Source organism: Salmo salar, chromosome ssa12 (genome assembly GCF_905237065.1).
Source record: "Salmo salar chromosome ssa12, Ssal_v3.1, whole genome shotgun sequence".
NCBI classification, from domain to species: domain Eukaryota; kingdom Metazoa; phylum Chordata; class Actinopteri; order Salmoniformes; family Salmonidae; genus Salmo; species Salmo salar.
This window is the reverse complement of record NC_059453.1, coordinates 34,034,537-34,042,576: the sequence shown is the minus strand read 5'-3', so window position 1 is coordinate 34,042,576 and position 8,040 is coordinate 34,034,537.

Here is an 8,040-nt window from a genome sequence, read left to right as displayed (position 1 = left end):
TGCTGAGCACTTGTTGGCTGCTTTTCCTTCACTCTGCGATCCAACTCATCCCAAAACAACTCAATTGGGTTGAGGTCGAGTGATTCTGGAGGCCAGGTCATTTGATGCAGCACTTCATCACTCTCCTTCTTGGTCAAATAGCCCTTACACAGCCTGGAGGTGTGTTGGGTCATTGTCCTGTTGAAAAACAAATGATAATCCCACTAAGCACAAACCAGATGGGATGGCGTATCGCTGCAAAATGCTGTGGTAGCCATGCTGGTTAAGTGTGCCTTGAATTCTAGATAAATCACAGACAGTGTCACCAGCAAAGCACTCCCACACCATCACACTTCCACCGCTATGCTTCATGGTGGGAACCACACCTCAATTCACCTACTCTGCGTCTCACAAAGACACAGTGGATGGAACCAAAAATCGCAAATTTGGACTCATCAGACCAAAGGACAGATTTCCACCAGTCTAATTGCTTGTGTTTCATGGCCCAAGCAAGTCTCTTCTTCTGATAGAATAATTTAATGTTTAAGATAATGACTAAAGTATTCCACCCTGAAACCGTATTATTGTATGAAATGTGTTAGAGTCATAATTCAATAACGTGTGTGACTAGGCCATTGTGTTACTATTTCACAATATGAGCTGGGTATAGTTGAGACATTCAAGGCCAACTGAACTGTCGATTTGTGATAACTCTGAAACCAATAACAGGAAAGAGGCTTTCCCAACCTAGGTAGGGGAGTAACTGTTAGAAATGGCTAGGCTTGCAGAAGATAATGAGAAACGATGTGTTAGTATTGTGGAAAAATACAGCCCACCTAAAGAGTGGTGGAGTTTCTACTGATGTGAGTTCATGTGTGTGTGTGTGTGTGTGCGTGTGCGTGTGCGTGTGCGTGTGTGTGTGTGTTATAAGAAGATTGTGTTCTCATTTTTAAGTCAGACTACTCTCTGAATAAAGTATTGATCTATTGCAGAATCGGAGACTTTGTCTAATTCTTTATTAAACCGGAGATTTACAACCTCTGGGGACAAAGCTTGAGTGATAGTTGAGTTCAACAATTGGGATAATTAGAGCCCCCAGAGGGATGTTAAATTTTGGTTTATGTAGATGATATTTTAGTGGCTAATCCTACTTGTGAAAGATGTAAAAAAATATATACTGCAGTTGTTGACGTATATGGCAGAATAAGGCCATAAGATAAGTAAAAGGAAATTATAATTGTGTTAAATCGATGTTGTTTATCTGGGATATATTATAATTCGAGAAGGGTGTATTCTGAACCCCTCTAGAAAAAAGGTGATTTTTCTTGGAATTATTAATTACTGCAGAGTCTGGGTGCTATATTATGCTTTCTATATAGGGAAGTTGAGTGCAAAGAAGGCAGCTTTAAAACCATATACAGCAGCACAGATAAATCTTAAAGAGGACAGAACAATTGACAAAGATTTGTTATAGTAAAGCCAATGTCACGTCTGTGTGTAGGAACGGACCAAGGCGCAGCGTGAATATCGTTCCACATCTTTCATTTAAATGTGAAAACTTCGCAATACAAACAATAAACTATAAACAAACAACAAACCGTGACGACAGAGGTGCAACATGCACTAACTCAAAATAATCTCCGACAAAACAAAGGTGGGAAAAACAACTACTTAAATATGATCCCCAATTAGAGACAACGATGACCAGCTGCCTCTAATTGGGGATCATCCAAAAAAGCCAACATAGAAGAACAGAAACTAGAACCAAACATAGAAAAATTAAACTAGAATAAACCCCCCAGTCACGCCCTGACCTACTCTATCATAGAAAATAAGAGCACTCAATGGTCAGGACGTGACAGCCAAGAACAAGCACCTCAAAAAGAATTGGACATGTGGAAAAAGAATGGGGTAATTCTATGAGATAATGTCTGGTATAAGGATTATTTATTTATTTTATTAAAGTTACTGTTTAGATATGCGGTAATATTGACACATTGGTAAAGCCATGTGTCAACAGGAGGGATGGTAGAGCAGGTTAGGAAACACTTTGTGGCCTATGGGGCCTACGGTATAACTAACTACCTAGGGGAAAAATAAATCACGATGTGTTATCTGTGCACAGAATAATCATCAAGATAGAGTAAGAGCACCACTTGGGGAATACCCCCCAGGTAGAATATCCATTCCAACAATTGGAAATGGACTTCATTGAACTTTCCTGAAGTGAGGGAAAGAAGTGGTGTTTAACAATAATAGATAAATATATTAAATGGGTAGAAGTGTTCCCAACTTACTTGGCGGACACGATTATGGTAGCTAAAATATTAGGTCCAGATATTATCCCTAGAGTTGGTTTACTAGGATCTATTTCTTTAACCTCTCTGGGCTAGGCAGGACGAATTCGTCCCACCTACGTAACAGCCACTTGAAGCCTGTGGCGCGATTTTCAAAACCTTAAAAATCCTATTACTTCAATTTCTCAAACATATGACTATTTTACAGCTATTTAAAGACAAGACTCTCGTTAATCTAACCACACTGTCCGATTTCAAAAAGGCTTTACAACGAAAGCAAAACATTAGATTATGTCAGCAGAGTACCAAGCCAGAAATAATCAGACACCCATTTTTCAAGCTAGCATATAATGTCACAAAAACCCAGAAGACAGCTAAATGCAGCACTCACCTTTGATGATCTTCATCAGATGACAACCCTAGGACATTATGTTATACAATACATGCATGTTTTGTTCAATCAAGTTCATATTTATATCAAAAACCAGCTTTTTACATTAGCATGTGACGTTCAGAACTAGCATACCCCCGCAAACTTCCGGGGAATTCGCTAACATTTTACTAAATTACTCACGATAAACGTTCACAAAAAGCATAACAATTATTTTAAGAATTATAGATACAGACCTCCTCTATGCACTCGATATGTCCGATTTTAAAATAGCTTTTTGGTGAAAGCACATTTTGCAATATTATAAGTACATATCCCAGGCATCACGGGCTAGCTATTTAGACACCCGGCAAGTTTAGCACTCACCATAATCATATTTACTATTATAAAAGTTTGATTACCTTTTGTTGTCTTTGTCAGAATGCACTCCCAGGACTGCTACTTCAATAACAAATGTTGGTTTGGTCCAAAATAATCCATCGTTATATCCGAATAGCGGCGTTTTGTTCGTGCGTTCCAGACACTATCCGAAATGGTAAAGAAGGGTCGCGCGCATGGCGCAATTCGTGACAAAAAAATTCTAAATATTCCATTACCGTACTTCGAAGCATGTCAACCGCTGTTTAAAATCAATTTTTATGCAATTTTTCTCGTAGAAAAGCGATAATATTCCGACCGGGAATCTCCTTTTCGGCAAACAGAGGAAAAAATCACAAAGACGGGGGCGGTCAGGTCACGCGCCTAAGCCCAGAGTCCCTTGATCGGCCACTTGAGAAAGGCGATAATGTGTTTCAGCCTGGGGCTGGGATGACGACATTCAGGTTTTTCCCGGGCTCTGAGCGCCTATGGACGACGTAGGAAGTGTCACGTTAGAGCAGAGATCCTTAGTAAAAGATAGAGATGGAAAAGAAGTTCAAGAAATGGTCAGACAGGCCACTTCCTGTAAAGGAATCTCTCAGGTTTTGACCTGCCATTTGAGTTCTGTTATACACACAGACACCATTCAAACAGTTTTAGAAACTTTAGGGTGTTTTCTATCCATATGTAATAAGTATATGCATATTCTAGTTACTGGGTAGGAGTGGTAACCAGATTAAATCGGGTATGTTTTTTATCCAGCCGTGTCAATACTGCCCCCTAGCCCTAACAGGTTAAACAATGGATTACATTTTAGCTAATCAGGTAGAGCATATAGAATGCCCGAATTGGGAGGACCAGAGCAAGCAGATATATTAATAGAACATACCCTAGCAGAACACATGAGAAGGTTGTTTGTTAACCACACCCGTATGTCAAAGATTGTGTCCAACAGGTGAATACAGAAGAAGGTGATTCACTCAGTCCAACCAGGAGACTGGGTGTGGATCCAGTCCCTGAGGAGAAAAGACTGGAAACAGCCCCGTTGGGAAGGCCCATACCAGGTTCTGCTAACCACCACCTTTGCCGGTAGAATAGCTGAGAGAGCTACCTGGGTCCACATTACCCACTGCAAATAGGTAGGAACACATACAAGCACTGCTGATCACACACAGAGTTAGGAGAAGAACCGAGTACCACCAGGGTTCGGGGGTTACCTCCTTAACGAAGATCCCCTATCCCGACCTTTCATCACTGTATGTGCTCCTAGAAGTGTGAGTATGGGGTGGTACCTAGCAGACTGACTAAGGGCAGGAGAGGGTTGGCGGTTTTTGGGAATATTAGGGACTCTGAGCTGCATCATAGTCTTGGTAATATTTCTGATACATCCAGATCCATCACCTTCCGGTACTAATTATACAACGCCGTTGTCATTGATAAGAAGTAAAATACAAACTATATAACACACTGACCATCAAGGATGAGTGACTTATAGAATAAGAGTCAAGGAAGGTCAAGATGTTGGATTTAAGGTAAACATTAAACAATTCCCTAGGAAAGCAGATTTACGACCTCTGGGGAAATAGACAAAGCTTGAGTGTTAGTTGAGTTCAACCATTGGGATAAAAATTCTCGTGACATCTTCTTACTGGTGTCCTTTAGTAGTGGTTTCTTTGGAACAATTCGACCATGAAGGCATGATTCTCGCAGTCTCCTCTGAACAGTTGATGTTGAGATGTGTCTGTTACTTGAACTCTGTGAAGCATTTATTCGGGCTGCAATTTCTGAGGCTGGTAACTCTAATGAACATCCTCTGCAGCAGAGGTAACTCTGGTTCTTTCTTTCCTATGGCGGTCCTCACGAGAGCCAGTTTCATCATAACGTTTGATGGTTTTTGCGACTGCACTTTAAGAAACTTTCAAAGTTCTTTAACCTCTCTGGGCTAGGCGGGACGAATTCGTCCCACCTACGCAACAGCCAGTGTAATCCAGTGGCGCGATTTTCAAATACCTTAAAAATCCTATTACTTCAATTTCTCAAACATCTGACTATTTTACAGCTATTTAAAGACAAGACTCTCGTTAATCTAACCACATTGTCCGATTTCAAAAAGGCTTTACAACGAAAGCAAAACATTAGATTATGTCAGCAGAGTACCCAGCCAGAAATAATCAGACACCCATTTTTCAAGCTAGCATATAATGTCACAAAAATCCAGAAGACAGCTAAATGCAGCACTAACCTTTGATGATCTTCATCAGATGACAACCCTAGGACATTATGTTATACAATACATGCATGTTTTGTTCAATCAAGTTCATATTTATATCAAAAAACAGCTTTTTACATTAGCATGTGACGTTCAGAACTAGCATACCCCCCGCAAACTTCCGGGGAATTTACTAACAATTTACTAAATTACTCACGATAAACGTTCACAAAAAGCATAACAATTATTTTAAGAATTATAGATACAGAACTCCTCTATGCACTCGATATGTCCGATTTTAAAATAGCTTTTCGGTGAAAGCACATTTTGCAATATTCTAAGTACATAGCCCAGCCATCACGGGCTAGCTATTTAGACACCCGGCAAGTTTAGCCTTCACCAAAATCAGATTTACTATTACAAAAATGTTATTACCATTGTTGTCTTCATCAGAATGCACTCCCAGGACTTCTACTTCAATAACAAATGTTGGTTTGTTCCCAAATAATCCATCGTTATATCCAAATAGCGGCGTTTTGTTTGTGCGTTCCAGACACTATCCGAAATGGTAAATCAGGGTTACGAGCATGGCGCAATTCGTGACAAAAAAATTCTAAATATTCCATTACCGTACTTCGAAGCATGTCAACCGCTGTTTAAAATCAATTTTTATACAATTTATCTCATAAAAAAGCGATAATATTCCGACCGGGAATCTCCTTTTCGGTAAACAGAGGAAAAAACAGAAAGACGGGGGCGGCCAGTGCACGCGCCTAAGCCCACTGTCCCTTGATCGGCCACTTGAGTAGGGAGGTAAGACAATAAATAGGCCATAGAGGTGACATAATTACAATTTAGCATTAAATATTCCGCATTGACTGACCTTCATGTCTTAAAGTAATGATGGACTGTTGTTTCTCTTTACTTATTTGAGCTGTTCTTGCCATAATATGGTCTTTGGTCTTTTACCAAATAGAGCTATCTTCTGTATACCAACCCAACCTACAACTGATTGGCTCAAACGCATTAAGAAGGAAATAAATTCCACAAATTAACTTTTAACAAGGCACACCTGTAATTGAAATGCATTCCAGGTGACTACCTCATGAAGCTAGTTGAGAGAATGCCAAGAGTGTGCACAGCTGTCATCAAGGCAAAGGGTGGCTACTTTAAAGAATCTCAAATATAAAATCTATTTTGATTTATTTGACACTTTTTAGGTTACTACATAATTCCATATGTGTTATTTCATAGTTTTGATGTCTTCGCTATTATTCTACAATGTAGAAAATAGTAAAAATAAAGAAAAACCCTTGAATGAGTAGGTGTGTCCAAACTTTTGACTGGTACTGTATATCGCACCGACGCCGGCCCGATGTATACATGATACATCCGGCAGATGTTGTATGGCGAGTGTTTGCACATTGGCAAGATGTCGCCGAGATGTTGGCCATAAATCTCTTCAAAAAGTAGGTTACCTTCGCACGTTCATCCAAATAATTCCAGCATCCGAACAGTGCACTGTGCACCCGCCAACTTTCCTTAAATTCGCAAGTGGCTGAAACTACCTGACCGGATAAAGCATCCGAGCAAGCAAAACAGCTCCCCTTTGTCTTACTAGGCCTGTATGTATCCCAGATTTGTTATTTTTTACATTTGAGAGTATTAGCACAGTGGGGTCAGCAAGGGGGGCGACAGTCCTGCTTTCAACTTACTTTGAAAGTTAGAATAGTAGAGTGCAATTTCGAAAATTGGATAGTGTATCATCATCTGTTCCTCTTGTCATGTCAGTCATTGTATACCTTAGAGAGCTATTTTTAACTTGACATGTCCAGATCAACCTGCCCATGCCAGCTTACGTTTTTTAGCCCATAGATTTTGTTTGAGTCACTCAAATATCACACGAATACCCATTAGACATGGCAAAATGTAAGGAATTGCAAGACAATGAGCTTTAAAACAGCAAAATGTTATCTGCACCCTATGACAAATTGTGTAGAATTGCAGGAAATATGTTTTAAACCTGCAAAATGTTCTCTTCAACAACAAGAGGGGTGTGAACAGTTTGTGTCATGAACAGTGCTTGTGCCCATAGAAATTATGTTCCCCAATACTAGAAGGGGGGCCTGAGTGAGAAAGTTTAGAAACCCCTGATTTAGCAGACGCTCTTGTCCAAAGCGACTTAGTGACATGCCTTACTTTTTTTGTCCAGACAGTATCAGATACACGGGCTTCAAATACATGTCCTCAGCTTCAACAATGATGGATGCCAATGTACCCATGAGTTTAACAGTCAAATTCCCAGGGTTAGAGGTTCCATAACCCTTCTATGAATTATATGTCTATGGCCACAACAGAACAAGCTGTTCTACTGCATATTTACCACGCTTGATGAATCCACAGCTATTTTTTAGATGCTATTGCTCCTCGGTGGCTAAATTATGCTCTCTGGTGTAGTATTTTGAAGGCTTTTATTTAGGCCTATGTCTGTTCAGACAACGGTAGCCTAAAATAATATTTATTTCAATTTATCAGAGGGTGCTGCAGCACCGCCGGCCTCCCTACTTCCCAAACCCATGTAGGAGGCTACTGAAAAAAGCATGTGCAGAAAATACAGATTTGGTTGCTCTGTCCTTAATTATTGTTGAAGATCATGGTTAGCGTATGACTTCCTGAAAGTCACTTATCTCTTACCACTTCCTACATCCGTTATGGTCTAGCGTGGGTATAATAGCTAAATTGGTAGAATTATATGTTTTGCTGGAGAAATGTGCTGTAGACTTATAGTTTGTGGGTGTATAAAAACC